This window comes from Halictus rubicundus, chromosome 14, assembly GCF_050948215.1.
Source record: "Halictus rubicundus isolate RS-2024b chromosome 14, iyHalRubi1_principal, whole genome shotgun sequence".
Classification (NCBI taxonomy): domain Eukaryota; kingdom Metazoa; phylum Arthropoda; class Insecta; order Hymenoptera; family Halictidae; genus Halictus; species Halictus rubicundus.
The window spans coordinates 1,933,745-1,960,785 of record NC_135162.1 but is presented as its reverse complement, the minus strand read 5'-3'; the positions used below and the strand labels follow the sequence as shown (position 1 = coordinate 1,960,785).

At 37.6% G+C, this 27,041-nt stretch overlaps 2 long non-coding RNA genes across 2 annotated transcripts in view; both read right to left on the bottom strand.

The window, feature by feature from the left end:
- LOC143360820 (uncharacterized) overlaps positions 1 to 27,041 on the bottom strand; it is a 283,741-nt gene that overhangs the window by 33,543 nt on the left and 223,157 nt on the right. The window lies entirely within an intron of this gene.
- Positions 8,963 to 11,346, bottom strand: LOC143360882 (uncharacterized). The gene is made up of 7 exons (XR_013083362.1): positions 11,283 to 11,346; positions 11,079 to 11,149; positions 10,465 to 10,533; positions 9,769 to 10,037; positions 9,610 to 9,679; positions 9,180 to 9,264; positions 8,963 to 9,084 (listed from the first exon to the last, which is right to left on the bottom strand). It is a non-coding gene; the product is annotated as an uncharacterized LOC143360882 (long non-coding RNA).

The window sequence follows — 27,041 nt, the reverse complement described above, 5'->3', positions numbered from 1 at the left end:
GATCGCTCATTCAACTTGCGGAAGTCCACGCAGAATCGCGGCCGGCTGTACTTCTTCTTCACGACGACGACGGGCGAACTCCACGGGCTACTGGACGGCGGTACCGCTGTTTGACCGGCGTCTCGTCGACGAGTTTTATCCGGTGACGTATGAGCGTCGTACGGCCCGTCACGGTGTTGAAACGCCCCAGCTCGGTGTCGAAGAACCGGTCGAACGCTTCTCGCTCGTCTTCCGGCAACGGTCGTAATCCTAGTTGGAGGCACGGCTCGGCGTGGTATTCCTCGGTCCGGGCGGCGATTTCGGCGGGCAGCTTAATCGTCAAGCGCAGGGCGGCGAGGGCGTGTATGCCGAGGAGCACCGGCATCCCCATCCTCGGTAGTACGGTGAATTCGGCCGTTTCCTCCCGGTGTCGGACTCGAACGGCAGGCGGATGCGTCCCGTCGGACGCGTATCGGTTCCGTCGGCTAGGTTGACGAGGCCGGCGCGGTGCTCTGCGGGGAATCTCCCTTGCTCCTGCGCCCAGACCATGACTTCCTCATTGATGCAGGAGATTTGTGAGCCCGTGTCGAGGAGGGCATCGAATCTCCGGCCGAGGATTCGGACCGATAACACGGGGCGCGGCGTGTATCGTATTTTCTCCAACAGGTTATCTAGCGGGCCCGGCGTTCGCTCCTCGGCGACGGGGCCTGTGCTCCGTTTCCCGGCGGGTGACACTCCCGGGTTAGCACTCCGTCGCGACCGCACCGCGAACAAAATCTCCGGTACGCGTTCCGGCACTCGAAGCGGGTGTGCCCTCGCTGCTTACATCGCCAGTAGTGGGTGTCGACGTCGTACGGTTCCGACGGCGGGGCGCGGCTCGTGGTCGTCGAGGTCGGTTCGGTCGTGGCGGCGTAGGTCGGGGTTCGGCGCGGCCGTCTCTCCTGCTCTTCGATGCGCTCAAGCTCCTGGACTCGCTCGCGGAGCGTCCTCACGTCCGGTACGGATCCCCGGGGTAGGAGATATCGGAACTTCGTCCGCATATTCTCGTGCAGCAGCTCGAGTCTCTCGGACGGTGGTAGCTGGGCTCGTCGCATCAGCGTGGTGATATCCGTCACGAAATCCGTGAACGGCTCGTCGTCCCGCTGCCTTCGTTCCCGGGCGGCACGCTCGTGTTGATAGCGAGTCTGTGGTGACGTATGGGCTCGGAGGAATGCCCGCCTGAACTAGTCCCAGGTAGCGATTTCCTCCCGTTCGTTCCGGTACCAAGCCTGCGCTCGTCCGCGTAACATCTCAGGCGCGGCCCGGAGTACGTCCTCGTCCGGGATCGCATATGCTATCTGGATTTCCTCCACGCGTTCCAGGAACGCGTGCGGGTCTTTCCCGTCGGTTTTACAATCGCTTTTCCGGATCCGGTCAATGTTGCGGAGCGGGTCCGGTTTCTCGGCCGTCGCGGCGGCGGATAACATTTTCCGTGTCTGTACACCGGGTTCCGTCATCCTGTATTGGTCGCCCGTCAGACGTTCAATGCACTCGGCCCAACGTTGGCCCCGCTGTTCTGGTGTCCCGGGGGATGGTAATCTGTCGGTGATCCGGCTGGTACGGCTCCTCGCGGGTGTCCCTCGGTGCATCCACCCCGACTTCCTCGGTGCGGCAATTCGAACGTTCGCGCTCGTCCGACGTTCGGTCAGCGATCCTGCTTCGTCGCGGTGGCGGCAGGCGGCGCGCGTGTACCGGCACTGTTTCGGCGGAACGGCACTGGGCGGCGCGCGTGTACCGGCACTGTCGCGGCGGAATGGCACTAGGCGGCGCACGCGCGTCTCGCTTCACTTCACTCCGCGGCACAATTAACCTCGAAACTCCCACGTGGGCGTAATCCTGCCTGCCCCACGTGGTTAAACTGTCCCTGTTCGGGCGCCATGTAACGAGTCCGTTTCCCGGCGGATCTCGATACAACGGGTTCCTCGCGGCCGGATTTGGCTCGCCGTGCCAGGGTTCGCGCGGGATGACGCGAGGGTTACGGCGGGACGCGGACGGTCGAGCACGGGTGATTAACGACACGAGTATTCAAAATGTTCGTCACTGTCCCGGCTTCGCGTTTCGGTGGTCGGCGGTCGCGATTCGGGTCTCGATCGCTCGGCGTTCGGGTCGGCCCTCCAGGTGGTCCAGTACGCAGCGGCGTATTCGGGGTTCGTGGGTCGCGGAAAAATTCGGCACACTCGCGCTTACAATTTCGCGGGTATAAATACACTCTCGCGAGTCGTATTCAGCGGGCGGCTTCTCGGCGTCGCAAAAGGACGATTCCGGTCGTGATCGGGCGGTCGGTATCGGCGGCTAGAAATCGGATCGGAACGTACGTCTTTTCGCGAGCGTGGCGGAAAGCCAAAGAGGCCGTTTTCCGGCTCGTCTCTCTCGTCTTCTAGGCGAGGGGGTGCGGTGCGGTACGGTTCGCGGCCGACTTTTCCGGCGTCGTCCTGTATCCGGCGCGACGGTATTTCATCATGGCGGGTTCCGGTTCCCGCCAAGATCGGTTCGGCGGTGCGGGGATCGCCGGGGCGCTCGCGGGTGCCGGCGGATCTCGATATCCGTCGGCCGTGTTCGGCTTGGAACAGGCCTGGCGGAGCCAGGTCTGTTACAAAGAAGAGTACAATAATTAAATGTGAATATAATATATCCCACGGAATGCATGAATTATTCAATTTTTGAAATTAATCTGATTGTGAATTAAAATAGTGACAACGAAGAGCGAAGTACTGCAAAATTATACAAATATGTAGAATTGCTTTCACGGCTCCTGAATAATTCTGTGTAAAAATGATAATTTAGATAAGTACATTCTGCCTATAAAATATAATCATTTTTGTAAGGAATGAATACGATACTTTGTGATTTTTCAAATTTATCTTTTACATGTGGTGTACGAAGCAGAACTATTAGCGGAATTATTTTCATTTCAACTTGGACAGATCATGATTATTGCGGGAAAATGTTTTAACGGTGAGTAACATGTAACTTGTGATCTTGAAAAGTATTATATTCTGAAATAAAAAGCATTAATAACTTAATTATATGTTACGTACATGATCGTGCTTTTTACAATTTGTTTTAAAACTGTTAATCACCGTGTAATGTCACGGCAGCTTTTAGAATGATAAATGTAAACGGAGATTGAATTTCCCCAATCAGATGTACGTGCTTTTTTATAGACACATAATCACTTTTCTTATTCATTTTAACTACATAATATACAGTGAAAAGTGAACCTTGCGTTTGAGCTTTAATTCATGTATTTTTTCAATGTATGTGTTACGTCCCAGGTAGGACGGATTATGATTTTTATGAGATAGGACGCAGTTTTGAACCTACCTGCATTCACCGGCTACGGTTCGGGAAATTGAGGATTGTTTAAATAACTTGTATTCTTATTTTCCAAAACAAACAAAATTATTGATTTATTCAAAATTAGGTGCTGAATCAGTAGTTTTAAACATGATTTGACAAATAGAGATTATGTGTAGTTAACGCATAAACTAGATAGCTTACAAATATTTCGTTCAATAATAGTAATGTTAATTTACCGAGTTGTTGGGTTCGCTTCGCTAAGTGGACACCGCAAGTCCACAAGTCGCTGATTCCGCAGATCGCAGTTACCGCAGGTGGAAATACCGCTAATCGCAGTTGCTGCGGGTAGTAGGTTGCAGGTTCCACCAATTCCAATATCGCAGCCGCAGGTCGCGGATTTCACTAATTTCAATTGTCGCTTCTTTTAAACTTTATAAAACTTTCACTAAACTTAGACTTTACTGAAACTTTATTGACACTTTTTATGACGGACTGATCCGGTCAAAACTTTATGACGGAATGAATTGATCTTTGAAGTATTGGTTCCCTTTTATAGGATGGACAGTCCATTGTTTCAATAGGATATTGATTTGATCTTTTATCTAATGCGCGTCATTCTTACCATGGGATTAGTGTGCCTTCTTGGAACTTGGTGCAACTAGACACACTTTCTGTTTATTTTTCGGGGTAACATCGATCTTTGCTGCGTCTCTCGCAGGAGGATAACACTGTCCAACAAAATTAAACTTTTTTCGAGTTTTGCAATACCTGTTGGGTGATTCTTATACACTTTGTCATCCTAAAACCGAATCTGAAAGTAGAATTGCTCCATCACGCAACGTTTTCGAAAAATTTTGGTTTTTGTAAAAATGCCCGATTTTGATACGAAACGACGTGTTACGCAAAAACTAAACACGCGAGAAAGTTCAAATTTGAGTCAAGAGATAGAGGGGACTCTCCTCTACATATTCATATAGTCAATTATATTTTTATGTACTTCCTAATAGTTGTAAATGGTTGTTAAAGTTTGAAAATGTGCCGACGCGGGTACTTTGTACGCTCTATTTTTGTATTTATGTGAAAAATCCTTTATCTAGCAGGAATTTACTATACAGGAATGCATTCTACAGACATTTCTGGTAAAGAAACCATTCACGAAAAGTATTTGGTTCCCTTAATGTACGAGAAGGATCAGAAAATGTTAATTGACAGCGTGTGCGCGACGCGTTCGCGCCAGACGGCCATTGCAGCCTTTTCGCGACTCGCCAGGGCCGTCGCTATGCGTAGTCGACGTTGGTACCACTCAAGTATGTCTTTGCTTACTATGCTTAATTAAATACATTTTTTTTTGTCTTTTTGGGTGCCAATCATTACAAAAGATTATAAAAATTCGAGTTATATTCACATTTCATTGTGGAAATGCTTAATAAAGAAAATTGACCGCAGCAATGCGGTGACTGGAAAATTTTATTTTCAGTAACTGTTGTCTTATTTTTGTAATTGTAATACCAATGGACATTCAAGATTCTTCCGATTAAAATAAGTCCAAACACTATGTAAATGGGACTATTTTTATCGATTTTATTGATCGAAGTACATAATTAAGACATAGATCGCTCTATATTAAATCGATAAAATCTCGCGGAAGTGTATAAATCAGCCGGACTGTTTTTGTTATATTCATGACGAAATTATTTTAAAATCAAAACAAGGAATACAATTCCAGCATTAATCTTTCATCAAGATATTTCAACAATGGAAAAACGTTACAAAGGAAAAGACTTATGTGCGGATGCTTGCTGATTACTGCTGGACACTTATTATTGAAAATCGGGATACCAGGAACAAACGTCAAGCAAGGCGGCAACATTTTTAATTTGTTTACATCAGAAATAGGTAAGTTTTTGTATTCAATTTTCTTTATTAAGCATTTCCACAATGAAATGTGAATATAACTCGTATTTTTATAATCTTTTGTAATGATTGGTACCCAAAAATGTATTTAATTAAGCATAGTAAGCAAAGACATACTTGAGTGGTACCAACGTCGACTACGCATAGCGACGGCCCTGGCGAGTCGCGAAAAGGCTGCAATGGCCGTCTGGCGCGAACGCGTCGCGCACACGCTGTCAATTAACATTTTCTGATCCTTCTCGTACATTAAGGGAACCAAATACTTTTCGTGAATGGTTTCTTTACCAGAAATGTCTGTAGAATGCATTCCTGTATAGTAAATTCCTGCTAGATAAAGGATTTTTCACATAAATACAAAAATAGAGCGTACAAAGTACCCGCGTCGGCACATTTTCAAACTTTAACAACCATTTACAACTATTAGGAAGTACATAAAAATATAATTGAATATATGAATATGTAGAGGAGAGTCCCCTCTATCTCTTGACTCAAATGTGAACTTTCTCGCGTGTTTAGTTTTTGCGTAACACGTCGTTTCGTATCAAAATCGGGCATTTTTACAAAAACCAAAATTTTTCGAAAACGTTGCGTGATGGAGCAATTCTACTTTCAGATTCGGTTTTAGGATGACAAAGTGTATAAGAATCACCCAACAGGTATTGCAAAATTTTTTTGGTGTTGGACAGTGTAATTGGAATTGTTTTGTTCGCTATCTAATTTTCTAGAAATTTTAACGCCTATCCTAATCCTATTTATTTCCTTCTCCTTGCGTGACATTATTGGGTTTCAACAATAGTTCATAATAATTCTTTGTCTCAAGTTTTATTCGTTTGATTCTTAAGCGGTCGAATCACCGGACATGACACCGTCTTACTTCCTAGAATCTTAAGGCTTATCTTAATCTTATTTATTCTTCTCTCCTCGCGTGGCATAATTTTTATTTGAAGTTTTATTTGTCTTATTCATGAGCGATCGAACCACCGGGCGTGACATATGAAATAAGTAAAGGAAAAATTAAGTAAGCAGTGCTGCGTAGAATTCAAATATACTTGAAATATTATAATATGTAAATAGTTTAAGACTCTATAACAATAAAAAGTGGGTACTTAGTAAACTCGACTCTAAACAGTTCTGTATTTATTTCATTTTATGTTGTGTAAAGGCTTTTTTATTGATAAGTACTTGTTTAGAAAGTATACAATAATTTTCTAGTCACAGAGGCTACATTTTTTACCATTTATTAGATAAACTCAAAGTGTCTTATGATATACACTAATTTTACTGTGCACTAGTTTCTATTATGTGACATACGTAGTATGTCACAATAAAAAAATGGTTCAGGTAAATGTTATTCAGTTTGATGAGAATTATCACAATAATGTAAATTGATACCGCTTTCCATTTAAAAAACTTTAAGAGTCAAAATAATTTGTTGTGTATTAAGAGATTAGCCTCTGTGGACTAATTAATTTAATAGAAAGATGCAACGAATACCACCATTAGATTCTCAGTAAACAACTTGTAACTCTTTATTTGGCAAACTCTGCATATTTAATTAATATTGGGTTATTCGGAAAGTAATTTCGTTTTTTGGGTAAATATTTGAGAAAACCCTATTTCGCAAACAAATAGTTATTGAGATACAAGCTGAAAAAGTTTTTGTAGAATTTGACTTTGTGGTGTTATACGTATAGACAAAAATAATCAAGATAAAATGTTCCACATTCTTTTTCAGCGTATATCTCAATAACTACTTGTTTGCGACATATAATTCCTTTCAAACTTTTTCTCTTCTCGATGAGTAGGATATGTTGATGTAAACAAATTTTTAACAACAATGTTCTTTGTTATAACTAATTTTACGGGAAGTTTCTATATCATCGATAATATCATAAAGAAAAGAATAAACGAAACCAAACCAAAACCGAGTATATCTTCATTTTTATGTTTTTCACAACCATTTGTTTAGTCAGCGACCATCATTTGTTATTTTACATGGACGCAATTTTACGCACGCAACGCGTAGCTAACAAATATCACAATATATTGTTTGAATCAATTATTCAAGGTAATTATCGTATTTCTATATTCATTTCTATAAAATGTGTAATCTTAACTTTACCATGTCGTTAATGTTTTACCACTTTTTTTTACATTTGTTTAATTGTGGCTGTTCAAAATTCATTGTATAGACGATAATATTTTGTTTTCTGAAACTACGTATATTGTTAATAGATGGAAAAAATCGCAGGGAAAGCGAAAGGGACTTTTATTTATGTACACAACGATTATTCTTACAATAAAGATAGTCGCAGTGAAAACATTTATCGGTGCAACACTCGACGAACTACACGATGTTGTGGGGCTGCAATGAGACTCTTAGCGATGATTCTGTTTCGTTAATAAAATCCCATAATCACCCTGGTCAAGAATATCTTGCTACACGGTATTTGATGATACAAGAAATGACGAAGCTGAGTCGGGAGACATTGATCCCATTTAAACAAATATTTGATGATGTTTGTAGAAAGTATGTTTATGCTTACTGTTCTTATGTGTTTCTTTTATTAACTTTTTTTGGAGAAATATTGATCTACCTATCGATATGTGACACTCTCACCGATTTCAAAGATTTTTGAATATGTTACAGAAATGATTAGGGATAGCAGGTGTACACAGGAAAGAACAACCATACGGAGTTAGTTTGTGTTAGATTTTTAGAACGTGGGGGGGGGGGGGGGTATTTAAAACACATTAAAAAATCACAAAAATTAATTGTTGACAGTGTCACATATCGATAAATTCATTGAAATATTATACAAATGTTTATTTAAAGACATCCAGATGCTGCAGCTTATTGTTCATTTACAAAATTAAGGCCAACGTTGCACAGACAGAGAGCTAATTTCAAACCCGCAATTCCACAATCCTTAGAAATTTTGTATGGCCAGATGAAAATTTATCAACCATTGGAAAATCTAAATGTATGTCTTGTGAAGTCATTAAAAGACGAAACCGCTGTAATAATTACAACTGATGGGTTGCTGGAAGGATTGAAGAAATCAAAAGAAATATTCGTTGATGGAACATTGCAGTAAGTAGCATAAAACTCTTAGAAATTTTATAATGTTTTTCTTTAATGATTTAATTATCTTAAAATCTACATAACTACAATACTTATACTATGTTATATAAATTACAGAAGCTATTTAACTTAGATGTTTATATCAAGTATATCAAACTTTTCAAAGTAAACTTTTAATGTGTATATACTTAATAGATAATAATAATAATAGTAAATAATAGTAGTCGTCTGTAATTTTAGGTTTTACCCAAGGAACCTCACATGGGGCAGCTCTACACCATCCATATACGCTGCATGGATAATGTAAAACATAATTTATATTAGATTTACTTCTTAAATTGTATCCAATGCTCCTTCACGAACATAAAGAATTGCTTTTTTTCAGGGTATTGCAACTATACTTGTTCTATGTGAAAGACGGACGGCTACACTATATCCTGCTATATGGAAAAAGATATTTAATTTAATACCTGAATTGGCAAATAATATAAGATTCATAATGAGTGATTATGAAGCAGCCGCTGTTACAACTCTACATGAGTTATTTCCTAATGCACATATACATGGTTGCTGGTTTCATTATTGTCAAGTTTGTGATACTGTTTGAAGTTATATGTTATCATACATATTACAATTTTGTCTATTATAGAAATCTACATTTTTTGTCATACATATATTGCAGGCTATTCTTCGAAAGTGGCGCAAGCTTGGTTTGACTAATGTACCTAATACGGTTGTGCGTATGGCAATGTCTCCGGCTTTAGTACCTGAAACAAAGTTTCAACAAGCCATATTAATTATACAAGAAGAGGCAGACAATATAGCAAGTAATTTTCCCAATGTTCTTTTATTTATGACTTACATGCGAACTAATTGGTTAAAAAAGGCATCGCAAGTAAGCGTGTACAATACCGAGCGTCGAGCTCTGAAAGTCGAAGAGCCAGCGACTGAAAAAACGGTATACATACAATGTAAGCAGATGGAGAATCACGCACGATTGAAAGTTTAAACTTTTAGATTTTTCAATATACCTTCATAAAATTATTACGAGTGAATTGAGGTACTTTTCCTGATGAAAATGAGTTCAAACTCGAGTGTAATCGAACAATTTTTATTGATACGTAATGTTACGATAAAAATTATAAGCTTATTGAAGATAGTCCAAATGATGTCATGTTTAGACTCATTTTCATCGCTATGATAATTCTAGACTTATGATTCAATGAGAAAAGGGTAACACGTTTTCTTATATGTCTCTATAATCAACAATTTTTAATATATCAAAAAGTCACCATATTTAAATTTGAACAAAATCCGAAATTTAACTCCAAAATGTGTCCGTTTTCGCGTGGTATGACCCATCTGTGAAAGTCAATTAGAATCTCGTTGTAAATATATTGAAGATCTCTTAGTAAATAATTATCGCATCCGCTGTCTAGTGATAGCCGTACCGTACACCCAAAAAGGCCAATCGCCAAAAATTGTGTTAAAAACTCAAATATTGAGTTTTTCCAATATTACAAGTGGCGTATTTAAGTTTGTAAATTTAGCCTTTTTGCCCAGCAATTGTGTATGTCCACGTACGTTCAGATTATCTGTAAAAAACAATTTAGTAAGAAATGAGTTCTTCTCTAGCAATACTAAATTTAGTCCATATAAATTTTACTTTTGTCCTCCAATTCTTCGTTGCTTCTTTTCTTCGTACATTTTTTATATGCGCCTGGAATTATTTAAATAATTATTAAGATTGTAGATTTACCGGTTGTTATTATAGTTTGGTTAAATGTTGTCTCTCTACTGTACCCAGACAGCACTGAGACGTCTTAAATATGTCTCTAATCAAGTAAAGTCGTTTTTCCAGGATTGCAATACAAAAAGTTTGTTTTCAGTAGACAATTTGCATTATTCAGAAGCATACAACTGCGCATATAGCTATTTTCATAGGTACATGCTTGCCGAATAATGCAAATTACGCCTCATAAACGTAAAAATAGGACTATCGAGGGCGATCGCGGCCTTGATTAATCTTTTATCTAGCACTTTTCACTGCTGAAAAATCCCATCTTTGTATTATCGAGAAATGAGAACGCGCATCCTGCACCCTTGCAATTCTGGAAACGAGTCTACCGCCTTAAGTATTAACTTACTTTGATTTTGATCAGTAATTTCATTTTCTATAACAGAAATCGGTTCTGGAGTAGTGCAAACATGATCCGCTATAAATAAGGAAAATATTTTATATATTTTATTAAAGTGATTATTAATTTAATATTAATGCATTATTAATTAGATGATGTCTACGTATAAGTAAAATGTTGAAAATTTTGCAACCTCAGTAAATCAATAAAAGAGATTAAAACATCAACATCAGAGATTTAAACATCTCTTAATGAGATTAAATAATTTTTTTATGAGAATCCTCATTACACATCGTTTTAACCAGTCCCGCGTGCTTAAATTATTAACACATTCGAGACAGGTAACGTAGTCCTACGACATTTCAAATTCTGTAGCTAAATACCGATAGCGTAGTCGTAGACCTACGTTCTTAACCTTACGGTATTCAGCTATAGGCGGTACACAGCTAAAAGTCTCACTCGATAACCGCCAGTCGTGAATGTGTTAACAGTTCAAAGTAAAGGTGGATGGAAGCTTATTTTGACTGAGGTCATTGCGGTTCTGGGAAAAACTAATGTGCGATGAAAACAATGCGCGATTAGAACAATCCCTATTTTTGTCTACACCAATTTTCATACTTTACCTTCACAATCTCCATACATTAATATCTTATGACCCTTATGAAACGATAATAAAAACTCTTTCAAAGTTAATCTAAAAAACAATAAGTAAATATCTTTTATGTGTAATTATATTTTTTAATCTATGTATTTTATAAAGCATTATAAAGAAAACAATCAGACGTAGTTTAAGGAACCTAAGCATAACATTTAGGACAAAATCAAACCTTCCACTAGCAAGATGTTTTTGTAGTGTTCCAATCTTATTATCTCTTATTACACTTTTCTTGTTGCTTTTACGACGTACACATTGTCCTTCATGGAGTCTTCTTATTTTAATTTCTTCATCTATTATTAGTTGCTTTAGAGTTTCTGTAAAGTTTACAGTTAATTTAGCTTGGATGAGAAATCGTTTTATAAAATTTTGTTTTATACACAAATAAAAATGCATAAACGAAATAAAATTAATGAAAGAATTACCCAAAAATATCCATATGTTTTTTTTCCTCTTCCTAGCTTCAATGAAACAACATTATTGTAAGACTCGGTGGTATTGTTTGTTCTCATAGGACAATCATATACTGAAACTTTTTCTGCTTTTGGCCACCACGTGGATCGTATGTATTCGATAAAAATTTTAATTGCAGCATGCTCAGCGGTTAAAAAAGCTGCTTCTCTTTCAATTTCAGTGAAACCTTTTTCAAAGAGATCTGCAGGAGCTAAAGCTAAAGTCATTGCCATTGACAATACTTTAGTTGGTGCATCTGTGAGACCTAAATGGCGCCATTTTCGTAATAAAGCCTATAAAACGTACAATTAGTTTAAAATTATATCTTTTTATGGACAGAAACTTTATTCCCTATAAAATTATATAAACCTGATTATAGTGGAACCAGCAGCCTTTTACACTGCTCGATGGAAACTGCTGCTCCAATGCAATCATTGCTGCAGTTTCATAGTCAGTCATCGTAAACTTCAAATTCTTATGAAGCATTGGAGCTAATTCTTTTATCTTCCTCCATATTGCTATATACATAGCTTTTGTTAATGTTTCGCACAATATAAATATTGTACCCACTCCCTTCGAAAGCAAAACTTTAATAAGTATAATACAAGCTCTAAAATTTGGTATTACTATCAATACGATGTGCATTTTTACCCTGATCATAGGGCAGTTAACATGTATTAAAGGAAACGAATAAAAATTGTATTCACTTTTATGCTTGTAGTAAAATAACAAAATAAATAATGTTACAATGGGATATTTAAAACAAACGTAAAAATTTCGAATGACAAAAGATAGAATTTATTTATTACGATACAGATTTATTCGTTACTAATAAATAATTTTTCTTCAAATAATATCGTTACTCGTGATTCAGGAATAAATTCTTTCGTTACCCTTTATAGTCAAAATACAATTTTCCTAATATTGCCTATACACATTATACAATTATAGTATAAAAACTAAAATAACATACTTTAATAATGCATATTATACTTACAGTATCCATGTATACAATGTGAATAATATAAAGTTGTGCAATTGGTGGTTTAGAAGGTAAAATCTTGAATGGAAATAAAATACAAATTGTGTAGAATTGAATAGAAATAAAATATAATATATATAAGAAATATAATATATGTACGTAAAAGAATACACACACACATCACATGTATCACATTATGTCCCCCTTCATATCAAACACCTTTCGGAAGAACATTTTTTTTAACATTTTATGTTCCTTCTGAGAAATTAAAAACAGTCCACTTATTATATAATCCGTTCATACATAATGTATACATTCAGTATTATGTCTGTACTACATATTACAATGAATACCAGGTATTTCGCGTTTATCTTATCCATTTTAATGTCTTCATTACTTTTACAGATTAAAAAATGTACAAAAAAATAGTTGTTTTCATTTTCATGTTTTTCTGTCAAGAAAATTTTTTTCATGTTTCAAAGTTCATCGACAATTTTTTTATAACAGCGACACATTTTTACTATTGTAGCTAATAAAAATGGATTTTAAACACGTATGTTGATCTTGAAATGACCAAACAATTCATAATAATTTGAAGGAAACTAATAAATTTAATATTTTCTTGTCTTACCAATGTCTTTGTTATTTTACAAGAAACGGTCCTTGCCTGTCCAAGTGGCGACAGTTCACGGTAATGAAATACTGTGCTGGAAGTGAGGACACTACATCTATAGTCAGCAGTCGCTCGAAAAATTCTTGACTTAGAACATAATTAATAAAGTAAACCTCTATAGAAATATTTTCTTCGTCTTGAGAGTGATAGAGGTCATATGAAGTATTTCTTGATAGCCTCCTTTAAATTATCATGAATTTTCAAACTTTTGCAAATTTTGCAAATTTTTTCCCAAGCTACTTCAGTCTAATAAACTTTTTGAATTTGCAAAAACAACAACGATATTAAAGTGGACAAAATCATAGAAATACCTTATATATTAATAATAATATGTATACACACTTTACACGCTGATATAATGTTGTGTGTATTGTCTTATGTGTCTATACACACATAAATTGTACAAGGTGTAACAGAATATGTGCAATCCACTTCAGAAGCTGATTGTACATCTTAAACAATGAAAAAATTCATATAAACATATGCTTGATCTATCTCTGTTTAAGAGATGTAACGAATTTTGTAAAAAGAGCAAACTCTGTCCGTACACTGCAGTAAACCGATATATCTCATAAGTATATAATAAATTTTATGATTTCGGCGCAAGGTTCGATCATTTATAGAAAAACAGCAAATGTGTAATTAATTAAACATGTTTCTCGATGTTTCGATCCTTATGTGGATCATTCTCAAAGAGACATTTTTTGCGCCACAAAATTAAAACAGAAAATTCGTTTTATCTCACAATTAAAGACAAAAAGAACATTCATTTATATGAATATTTTTCACTGTTTTTAGGTATAGTATAATCACAGTTCCTGAGTTCATTCTCATATGTTCTGTTACACCCTATATATTTTACTTTACTTTATAACTTGCATACTACTTACGGAAAAAGTACCATCAGCATAGATACAGTGGGAGGTATCAAGAACCTTCAAAAGTGTGCCAGTAGTGAATAAAATTGCTACTTTACCCTCTTCATCCTTTATTACTATTTTAGTAATGTTATCCATGAAAGAATGAATCTCAATGCAGTCACTTATCGCGATTAAATTAGGTGCAACTTGTGGGTAGCTTCTTTGTCTTTCTCGGAAAAGTACAGCTTTTATACTGTTATACGATAACGTGCTTGCAGCAATAGGATACCTAGACAAAAAAATTTTTTTAGTTTGTTAATATATTTTTAATCTATTTCATATTGTTCAAAGTTTCTTTCAAAAATATGGGACAATAATTACTCTCTACAGATGTCATCGAATATCTTTTTTAATGGGATTAATGTCTCCCGACATAGTTGAAGCATATCACTCTTCATTTTCTCCCGCTGGATTGTATGAAACAATTTAGAATGGTTGTGGGATTTTATTAACGAAACAGAATCATCGCTAAGAGTCTCATTGCAGCCCCACAACATCGTGTAGTTCGTCGAGTGTTGCACCGATAAATGTTTTCACTGCGACTATCTTTATTGTAAGAATAATCGTTGTGTACATAAATAAAAGTCCCTTTCGCTTTCCCTGCGATTTTTTCCATCTATTAACAATATACGTAGTTTCAGAAAACAAAATATTATCGTCTATACAATGAATTTTGAACAGCCACAATTAAACAAATGTAAAAAAAAGTGGTAAAACATTAACGACATGGTAAAGTTAAGATTACACATTTTATAGAAATGAATATAGAAATACGATAATTACCTTGAATAATTGATTCAAACAATATATTGTGATATTTGTTAGCTACGCGTTGCGTGCGTAAAATTGCGTCCATGTAAAATAACAAATGATGGTCGCTGACTAAACAAATGGTTGTGAAAAACATAAAAATGAAGATATACTCGGTTTTGGTTTGGTTTCGTTTATTCTTTTCTTTATGATATTATCGATGATATAGAAACTTCCCGTAAAATTAGTTATAACAAAGAACATTGTTGTTAAAAATTTGTTTACATCAACATATCCTACTCATCGAGAAGAGAAAAAGTTTGAAAGGAATTATATGTCGCAAACAAGTAGTTATTGAGATATACGCTGAAAAAGAATGTGGAACATTTTATCTTGATTATTTTTGTCTATACGTATAACACCACAAAGTCAAATTCTGCAAAAACTTTTTCAGCTTGTATCTCAATAACTATTTGTTTGTGTAATAGGGTTTTCTCAAATATTTACCCAAAAAACGAAATTACTTTCCGAATAACCCAATATTAATTAAATATGCAGAGTTTGCCAAATAAAGAGTTACAAGTTGTTTACTGAGAATCTAATGGTGGTATTCGTTGCATCTTTCTATTAAATTAATTAGTCCACAGAGGCTAATCTCTTAATACACAACAAATTATTTTGACTCTTAAAGTTTTTTAAATGGAAAGCGGTATCAATTTACATTATTGTGATAATTCTCATCATCATTTTTTTATTGTGACATACTACGTATGTCACATAATAGAAACTAGTGCACAGTAAAATTAGTGTATATCATAAGACACTTTGAGTTTATCTAATAAATGGTAAAAAATGTAGCCTCTGTGACTAGAAAATTATTGTATACTTTCTAAACAAGTACTTATCAATAAAAAAGCCTTTACACAACATAAAATGAAATAAATACAGAACTGTTTAGAGTCGAGTTTACTAAGTTCCCACTTTTTATTGTTATAGAGTCTTAAACTATTTACATATTATAATATTTCAAGTATATTTGAATTCTACGCAGCACTGCTTACTTAATTTTTCCTTTACTTATTTCATACATTGAAAAAATACATGAATTAAAGCTCAAACGCAAGGTTCACTTTTCACTGTATATTATGTAGTTAAAATGAATAAGAAAAGTGATTATGTGTCTATAAAAAAGCAAGTACATCTGATTGGGGAAATTCAATCTCCGTTTACATTTATCATTCTAAAAGCTGCCGTGACATTACACGGTGATTAACAGTTTTAAAACAAATTGTAAAAAGCACGATCATGTACGTAACATATAATTAAGTTATTAATGCTTTTTATTTCAGAATAATAATACATTTTCCCGCAATAATCATGATCTGTCCAAGTTGAAATGAAAATAATTCCGCTAATAGTTCTGCTTCGTACACCACATGTAAAAGATAAATTTGAAAAATCACAAAGTATCGTATTCATTCCTTACAAAAATGATTATATTTTATAGGCAGAATGTACTTATCTAAATTATCATTTTTACACAGAATTATTCAGGAGCCGTGAAAGCAATTCTACATATTTGTATAATTTTGCAGTACTTCGCTCTTCGTTGTCACTATTTTAATTCACAATCAGATTAATTTCAAAAATTGAATAATTCATGCATTCCGTGGGATATATTATATTCACATTTAATTATTGTACTCTTCTTTCATAAACTTTATATTTTAATATAGACTTCATCGATATCATATTTCGAGTAAAATCATTATATACTAACATTTACTACAGACTCTAAAAACCATTCATTTTAACACTTCAAATATTAATTAGTTTCGGTTAATTTTACAGATTCATCACAGGAAATCCTAAACATGGATTTGACACTTAACATCAAGCGCACATAACCCGAAATTAATTACGAGTTGGCCGCATTTCCATCACTGTCTAAAATTAGTGTGCGCATTTCTATTTGCTCGCAATTCGCTTGTGTCCAGTTTTATCTGTGCGCAATAAATATGTTTCCAATTCTACGTTTCCGATTCTTCTTGTGTCCAATCATACTGTGTCCAAAAGATATGTGCGCAATGTGTACGTGCGCAATCGTATTGTGCGCAACTGAAGGCCTCTCGCCCCGAGCGGGGCACGAAGACTCCGGGAGCTATGGGTGGACCGAGCTGTGGCTCGAGAAGCCCAATCCGAAGGCTCCAGAGATGGGGACACCGGGTGGGTCCCTCCGCCCGGGGTCTTACAGCGTAGGTAATGGGAGGGGGCTCGCCCCCCTCCCTGGTGTAGGATGCTAGCTGGGAGTTGTCCTGTTGAATATTCGCGTAATCCAGGCTCCACCTTCCCTTTAGTTTAGGTGGGCGTGAGGTTTTAGTGGGTACTCCCCAGTGGTAGCCACCCTGGAGATAATCCCACATAACCCCGGCTTCTCCCAGGGAGCTGGGGTATGCGAAAAGCATTTCCTCACGAAAAAAAGGCCAATGGGGCCCCGGGGTTTCGAGAAGCCGTTTTCCTCACTCCGATCCTTGGGTGAGTGCCCTCCTACGACCGCGCCGTAGCCGTTAAGACGCGTCCACCGTAGTCGTTAAGACCCACTATACCGTAGACGCTAAGACGCGAACTTTAGCCATAAGTCGTTCGTACATAGTTGGATGGTAAGGAATAAATACGAGATTCAGCCGAAACGCTCTCCCGCACCGCCGATCATTACAATGTTTAAAATAGTAATTGTTTGGCGTCGACCGACGGTCGGAGTCGCGTGGGGGCCGGGACCTCTCAGAAATGAGCGCGCGAGGGGGCGACGGGAGCCCTGCCGGTGTTCGTACGATATTCGGAAATCTTGAGCGTGATCGTCTCTGCTATGAATCGCGCCGGAAATCTTAAGCGGCACCTTGACGAGGGTCGCCGCGATCGGAAAATCTTCAACGCGAGCGTCGGAAAATCTTGTCGCCAGCAGAGTCACGCAATGCGACGCGGAAATATCGGCTGGCCGAAGAACAAAGTATTAAAGTCGCGAAAGGATAGAACTTGATGGAAGCTGATAGATGCTGATTTTGACTCGAGCGAGAACTGAGAAAGAAGAGGGCAGCTCCGCCAGGGGAGAGCCTTTAGTATGTAACCGTTCTTTCCTATCTTTTCTCTCTACCCGAGTACGTTGCTACCTGCATCCTTACTTCGCTTCTCGAAATTATTTTTTATCTTTTGGTTTGGCTTCTCGAACGCGTACCGGTTTTCGTCGAACAGACACAATTTACTATTAAGTGTTTCCCGGACCGCTTCCAGACGTAGAGTGTCGGATCTACGGCTCGCATCGACCTCCTTCGATCGTTATCGAGTGGGGATCGATGCGTGCGCAACTCGAACGGTATCGCGATATCTCGCGGTCCTTCTCTACGTTCGGACTCGCGAGCAACGTAATAGAATATTGTGGTGGTGTACATCGTTATGTAACCGACACGGTTACAAGTATTCTTCGACTGGCAGACGTAGTTGTACGCTATTGGTTATGTTCGGTCGTATGATACCGGTAAACAAACGGTGGAGATTCGAATAGAGGAGGTTTACCGGCAATGAGCTCTGAAAAATATTACGCGACCTCGCCCAACGGTAACGAGCGATCGCTACGCGACTGGGTACACATTAGGAAAAAAAAGGAACTGGTGCGAACGCTCGACGGTTGTCATAACGGCCGGCAGCTCCAAAATTAAAATCCCGAACACTAATTGGTCGTCAAATAACATGATAAATTGAGTTTTTATTATAATTGGTGTAGGGTGTATAAATAATTTCTACCTGTCTGTATTATTAATTTTTATAATTTATACTTGTATATATAAATAATTGGCGCAGGGTGTATAAATAATTTTTACTCATTTGATAGCAATTTTTATTTCTATAATTTTAACATATATATATGTAATATAAATAATTTCTACTGGTTTGTATTAATAATTTTTATTTATTTGTGTAATAAAATTTTTACTTGTACGTAAATAAAAGTTAAATTTAGCTTACAAGTACGCAAAAATGGGGATGTGGGTAGCGCTTGATTAAATACATATGTACGTTATTTGTTCAGGATTCAAGCTGTGGAATTCGGTGCCTATTGTCGAACTGGCGACCGCTATTTCATACGGTTTTTGTCGCGTATGTCAACACGCGGCAAGAGCGCGTGTCGCCGTTGCTCGACACCGCGTAGCAACCGTTTCAATTCTCATTGGCTGAATTTCACAGCTTGAATCCTTCAAATTGAGACAAACAAGGATCGTCCGATGTGCGAGCTCCAATCACGGTGCTCCACATTCGACGGTCTTTGTTATTTAAGGCACCTGCGTATGCCTTCTCGCTCTCTTAACGTTCTGAACGCTCATCAATCGCAAGGTATCGCTCTAGCACGTTTTCTCGTCTGTCCGCTCTCGTCTCGATAAGTAGAGATTCTCATTTCTCGCGCTTGACACTCTCGCGATTTCGCATCATTCGGGAGCAGTATTCTCGCGATCTCCCGCGCCGCGTTACGTGCACTCTGTTTCGCGACAAGATTTCCGGCGTCCGCGTAGAAGATCTCCGTCTCGCGGCGGCACGCTTTTCGTGCCGCTCAAGATTTCCTCTTCGCGATCCGACGGCAGAAGTTTGCACGCGCAAGATCTCCGTACGTTCGCCGGCTCGCGATTCTCGTGCGCGCGTTCTCTCTCGCGCTCTCGAGTGCCTCGCACCTCGTGCGTCGTGACAAAGTAAAATAAAGTGCATTTTCCCGAAGGACAAGGGTTTAATTCTCCCGTCTCTCCTTGCCTCCTCGCGCGCTCATTTCTGAGTGGTCCCGGCCCCCCGGCGACTCCGACCTTCGGTCGACGCCAAACATTATTTATTTATTTATTTCTTAAGTTTATATGTATAAATTTTTCCCGGCTTGTTCTCCGCGTCGTTCATAATCGTCAGGAAGATGAATAACAGAAAAATATATATATTAAAATGATATTAAAATAATAATAAACGTAGATCGACTTGAAAAGGGCCTAGCAGGATAAGACTGGTCCAGCGGCCCAAGTACAATTTTTATCGGTATTGTAAACAATGGTATTGGAAAACAATGGTTTTAGGTTGAAAGATAATCCCCCAAAATTTTAAGTCGCTAACCCTTCATTTAAGGATAATATGAGGGTAAATACCCTTAACTGTATCATTTTTTTTCTCGGTTGTTAATTAAGATATTCAGATGGAACACAAACGAAAATATTCGAACTTACCTCCTTCATATCATATATTTTTTCACAATTGTGATCAAATTATTAAGGGTAGAAAAAAATTATTTAATTCTTTAGGGGTGGGGTTTGCAAGCAACCCTTCGAGTGACCACTTCCAAAAAATTCAAGAACAATCTTCTGTTACCTATTTAATATATACAAAAGTTTCAAAATCCTTAGATTGGTGGAACATAGTTAAATATTGAAAAACAAATGAAATTACGCCATTATAATAGCATAATGTATAGTGCAGTGTTTCTTACGACTCTAATTCCTAACTCCTTGATCAATTATTACTTTTTAAACGCGACGCATCGTATTATATTCTATTTTTATCTTCCTGAATTTATAAATAGACATTATGTAGGTGTAAAAGAGAATTTTAGGAATGAAAATATAGATTTATTCAATCTTCGTCACTATTTTCCTCAATTACTGGTACAGTATGTGTTACATCAAATATTTTGGTTAATATCTCCGCTGGTTTTACAATTTTCAATTTAAATCGCCCATGAGATAAATAGTAAATAATTGTAGCGACATGAGAACAGCAACCTACTGTTATGTTACCATTAGCACAGTCGCATGTATATCGTGTAAAAGCAGTATAACTAATCGAATGTGGTACATATTCAATGTAGCATTGATAACTTTTGCGATTAATATGCCTCGAGTGAACCTTCACCATTATAATATTATTAGTTTCCTTTAAATATTCAATATTTAAAATATTGTCGCCTCGGCGTCTGCATGGAGTAGGGGATAGTGGGTCGAGTATCAGCCGATAATGTAAACAATACAGTGAAATTTTGCTTTTTATATTTTCATGTAGCTCCAAATTATTTTCCCATTTTGTTTATTTTACCACGTTTTTTTTTTATTAGCTTGCTTTCTTGTCTGTCTCTTCGGTACAAACCTAGCTCAGGAGAGCTTTAAACATAGTTCAGAAGTGGATGACAATGAAATTATTTAAATAAAAATTAAAAAATTTTTAGTATACCACGTTTTTAAAACAGACTATAAAGTATAGAAACCACTTTTCCTAGCTCCATCTAGATTCCTAATCCCATACAGATAGTCCTGAAAATGTGTGATTATAAATTTTTAATAGCTATGAAAATACTTGTAAGATTTAAAACGAAAATCTTGGGGCGCATGCAATAGATAATTGATGCATGAATAGTTCACCTAAGTCACTAACAATTTTATTGCACTGCAAATGATATGAACTGTTGTGTGAGTTTTCTCAACGACAACTGATCTCTACACTCCTTACTATTATCTTGCGCCCCACGTTATTCGTTTTAAATCTTACAAGTATTTTCATAGCTATTAAAAATTCCTAATAACAAATTTTCAGGGCTATCTGTATGGGGCTAGGAAGAATTATTTCTATACTTTTTAGTCCGTCTTAAAAACGTGGTATATTAAAAAATTTTTCTTATTTAAAGGGCCTAGCCGATTAAGATGGTCAAAACTGTCCTTAGAGGTTTTTCAATGATTAATGAACCATTCGAAAGCTGACCCAGAAAAACCCCTCTGAGCAAAATTTCAACCCCCTATCTTGCCCGTGAGGGTAGTTACAGGGTAAATTAGATTTCGCGCTTTTCCGCGTATTTTCCACACTCTGATGCTTCCTAAAATTCTGAAAAAATATGGCATATTTTGGATCCTGACAGATTTTTGAGAATTTTTTCAGATTTTTTTCTTGCAAAGTGTGGTCGTAAAAAATGAAAAACCTCAAAAAAATCGGAAAAATGTACATTTCTCAAAAATATGAAAACATGCTATTTTACTGTTTAGTGCCCCGATGAAGTACCATAACAGGCAGTGTCGTCAATTTTTTTTAGATTTTTGTTGTGGGCACTTTTTGTAAAAACAAGAAAAACCTAATTTTTTCGCCGTTTCTGCTATTAGGAGGAAAGTTACACTTGTTGGTTTTACCGCAGGTATATATTAAGTCATTTTAAACATTATTACATTGAAACAAGTAAGTGTTTGACCTAAGAAATGTGTTTTGAGAGAAAAATAAATTGTATTTTGTGCAGTATATACCAGAATGTTCGTAACGTTTACAACATCGCCGGTTGGCACAGCGGTTAAGGCGTCGGACTACGGAGTGGATACGCTGGGGTCCGAATCCCGTCGGTGGGAAAGTTTTTTTTCCATACATCATCTTTATTTTTTCAATTTCTTATTACATGGTCTATTCGTGTGATTTTAAAAATATTTTTTTAATGTTTTAAAAATATTTAAGTAACATTTTTTAATAAAATACATGCAAACATAGTTTTGGAGTATCTATTACTTCATCGATTCTCTAATTGTATATGTTCATCATTACGGTCCTGGCAAGCGATAGCGACGGGGTTCCGTCGGCGTGCTGTGCGAGCCTGGTGAGCGATCGGCTTTTGTCCAAAACGATTTTCGTGAGGACCGCTCGATCTGAGCTTCCTCTTGCGTTCGTGATCACGTTGTGGTAACATCGTGCGTCGTGCATGTATCCATAATTTAACCATTTGAAATGTCGGAAATTATTTCGCAAAAAAATGGATTATAATCAAAAGTGCATAAGGTGCAAACGATTACTTCGTAAATTGCATGGCCAAAAAAAAATAATCAAGACAGAAGTTCAGGCTGTAGAATACACAAGTGTTTTGAAAAAAGTGGTGCAAGTGGGTGATGCCTTGTGTAAAAGTTGCCGTCTTTTGGTATTTTTCTCTAAAGAAAGTGTGCATCAGAGAGCTTTGCGGTCTCGACAGGTAATTACAGAAACCCATTTAGCTTCCACGTCCATGGATCAATCAGATTTGTTTCAACCACCTCCGGTTCAGGCATCTCCAACTTCTATGTCCATGGATCAGTCAGATTCGTTTCCACCCCCTCCGGTTCAGGTACCTTCAGCCTCCACATCCATAGAGATGTCAGATTCATTTCAACCCCCTTCTGTTCAGGCACCTTCAGCCTCCACATCTATAGAAATGTCAGATTCGTTTCAACCCTCTTCTGTTCAGGCACCTTCAGCCTCCACATCCATAGAAATGTCAGATTCGTTTCAACCCCCTTCTGTTCAGGCACCTTCAGCCTCCACATCCATTGAGATGTCAGATTCGTTTCAACCCCCTTCAGTTCAAGCATTTTCAACTTCCTCGTCTATCAACGAATCACATTCGTCATTAATCGAAAGTACCTCTAGGACGTCTTTAACGACAGATGACCCATCATTCACAACTTTTAACCGTCCCATTAAACCAGAGCCTCAATATATCGAAATGCCGTTTTCTAGAGTGGTTTCTACGCACGCGTATTGTTTTGTGTGTGGCTCCAAAACAAATATTTCTACAGTCCCACCTGAACCTAGAAAGCAGGTGTTCATTTTTAGAAGATTATATGTTCCCAAAGAAAATCGATTCTGTCCAGAACATTTAATAAAAAAACGTTTCATTCAAGATGTAATTCCAACTTTAAGAATTTATTCAAACAGTAGTTTAGTTGGCGCAAACGAACTTCGAGATTATTTTGAATATCTTTCAGTTACTAACGACTCCAGTATCCATGATAAAGTTGGCGATTTTACATTATCTGAGGAGAGACTCAAAGTATTCACGGGGTTTACATGGGAGAATCTCATCGAACTCCGTGAAATGATGACATCAATGAGAAGCTCTCAACAGCGTGATATAACGCAAGCCACAGTTGTATTTTTATTTAAATTGCGAACGGGAAATTCTAACAATCTTATAGCGGCAACGCTTGGGTTGGATCAAGAACAAAAAATATCTTAGTATTGTAGTTCTGTAATGCATAGTTTCGAAAAAGACATTCTTCCTTTTCATTTTGGAGTCGCAGCTTTTACCCGCGAACATCTCATAGAGAATGAAACCTCTAATATTGCAAAACGATTACACAAAATCGGCAACCACCTACCATTGATTTTCGATGGGACGTATATTCGTCACCAGAAAAGTACAAACAACGAGTACCAACGAAAATCATATTCAGGCCAAAAAAGGTACCGTTGTGTAAACCTTTCACAATCTGTACAACGAATGGCTATATTGTAGACATGGTCGGTCCATTCTACGCGAATCAAAATGATGTCGAGATAATGAGAATTATTCTTCAAAATCCAAATGGATTGAAAACCCTCATGAAGCGGGGAGACTTTTGTATTGTCGATAGAGGTTTTCGAGATGTTACATCTCATTTGAAAGATCTTGGTTTCAGAGTTTTAATGTCTGCTCTGAAAGGTCATCGTTCTCAACTTTCGACGAAAGAATCGAATTATTCCCGAAAAGTTACAAAAATTCGTTGGGTTGTAGAGGCAGTGCATGGTATACTAGGTCGAAAGTACCAGCTTCTACACAAACAACTCGACAACAAAATCCTTCCAAAAATTGCTTCTTACTTTCGAATTGCGTCCTTCTTAAATAATAGATTTGGAAAACGGCTGAACTCTGATGTTACACTTTCTGATGAGATACTACGCAGGATGTCGAGTCAAGGGAAAATAAAAAATACGTTAGCGATACAAGTTGAAGAAAACAATTGGAACCGCAAAAAGACTCCATTTCAAACAGTATCCTCGGTAGGTATTTTTGATTTTCCGGAAATGACAGAAGCAGATTTAAAAATTCTTTTCACGGGATCCTACCAATTATCACAAGCAATTTCATATCTGGCAGAAATCATGGACGAACACATAATATAAATATTCATTATCTTATCCAAGAAAATAATATCGTGAAATTCAAAGTAAAATTGCGACGCATCAACCGGAAAACATACAAATGCTACATTGATTATACACCCAATTCAATCGGATACACCGGTGTAAAACGCTATTGTTGCGAATGTGCCAACGGTAACCGTACTATTGGATGTTGTTCACATGTAGCAGCTATTATTTATTACCTATCCCATGCTCGATACCTCCATACTATTATACGGCCAGCTGAAATACTTTGCACCATTTTTAATCAAAATTAAATTACAACCATTATTAATGAGGACAGTGATGAAGATTAAAAACCACCAAGCATAATTTTCGACTTAATCCATCAACGAATACAACGATAAGTATTTCCATCCTAGTGTTCATATATGTATACATTTAGAATACAAAACATAAATAATTCTGTAATTACTAGATACGTGAAAACGGAAGCTGCCGGCAACAACGATATTCGAGGAGGAGGCTGGCCATCGTTCTTGCAGTATTCTGCCCACAATTATGAAAGATAAGTCTATTTCTGTCAAACTCCATACACATATTTACTTCTATGAGAAATAAATAATTCTGTAATTAATAGGACACGCAAAAACAGAAGCTGTGGACTAACAATGACAACTCAGAAGACCAGCTGCTACTTCTTTCTATTCTACTCGTATTTACTTACGAAACGCTTAGAAATTAGATTAAGGAATTTTAATGTTAAGAATGTTAAACAGGACCGTAATGATGAACATATACAATTAGAGAATCGATGAAGTAATAGATACTCCAAAACTATGTTTGCATGTATTTTATTAAAAAATGTTACTTAAATATTTTTAAAACATTAAAAAAATATTTTTAAAATCACACGAATAGACCATGTAATAAGAAATTGAAAAAATAAAGATGATGTATGGAAAAAAAACTTTCCCACCGACGGGATTCGGACCCCAGCGTATCCACTCCGTAGTCCGACGCCTTAACCGCTGTGCCAACCGGCGATGTTGTAAACGTTACGAACATTCTGGTATATACTGCACAAAATACAATTTATTTTTCTCTCAAAACACATTTCTTAGGTCAAACACTTACTTGTTTCAATGTAATAATGTTTAAAATGACTTAATATATACCTGCGGTAAAACCAACAAGTGTAACTTTCCTCCTAATAGCAGAAACGGCGAAAAAATTAGGTTTTTCTTGTTTTTACAAAAAGTGCCCACAACAAAAATCTAAAAAAAATTGACGACACTGCCTGTTATGGTACTTCATCGGGGCACTAAACAGTAAAATAGCATGTTTTCATATTTTTGAGAAATGTACATTTTTCCGATTTTTTTGAGGTTTTTCATTTTTTACGACCACACTTTGCAAGAAAAAAATCTGAAAAAATTCTCAAAAATCTGTCAGGATCCAAAATATGCCATATTTTTTCAGAATTTTAGGAAGCATCAGAGTGTGGAAAATACGCGGAAAAGCGCGAAATCTAATTTACCCTGTAACTACCCTCACGGGCAAGATAGGGGGTTGAAATTTTGCTCAGAGGGGTTTTTCTGGGTCAGCTTTCGAATGGTTCATTAATCATTGAAAAACCTCTAAGGGCAATTTTTACCATCTTAATCGGCTAGGCCCTTTGTATTATTTCTGTTCTAGCCACGAATCATCGGAACTACAGTCGATGTACAAAATATTTGTACACTCCTTAAAAACAAATCATTTGTTTAGAATTTTTTGGAGTTGTTAGAAGTATTAATTTACTACGTAATGCATAAATATTTTTTTAAAAAGTTGCTACTGATCTTAATTGCGAAGAAAAAAGTAGGAGTCACGTAGGAGTCAACACGCAGCACCCCGTCCGGGTCCAGGAATGGGCTGAGTTTGGTCAACCTGCCCTTGACTGGGACTGGTTGGTTCTTCCGAAGAGCCCGAATGTCCTCAGCGAAGTGTGCAGCCTACTCCAGCTGCAAGAGGGTGAGTTGGCACGTGTGTACTTCGGAGGCAGTGATTATTGACTCTCCGTTTCGTTTCCCAGACCTCCAACGACGACACCAGGCCAGGACTCTGAAGAGCTCTCTAACCTGTGAACCATGTGATGCACTGCCAGTTTCGTGGCCTCGTCGCTAGCTTCCTGGTCCATTGCTGCAGGGGGGTGGCCTGATGAAGAAAGTCACTTGGGTCTTCGCCACCAAA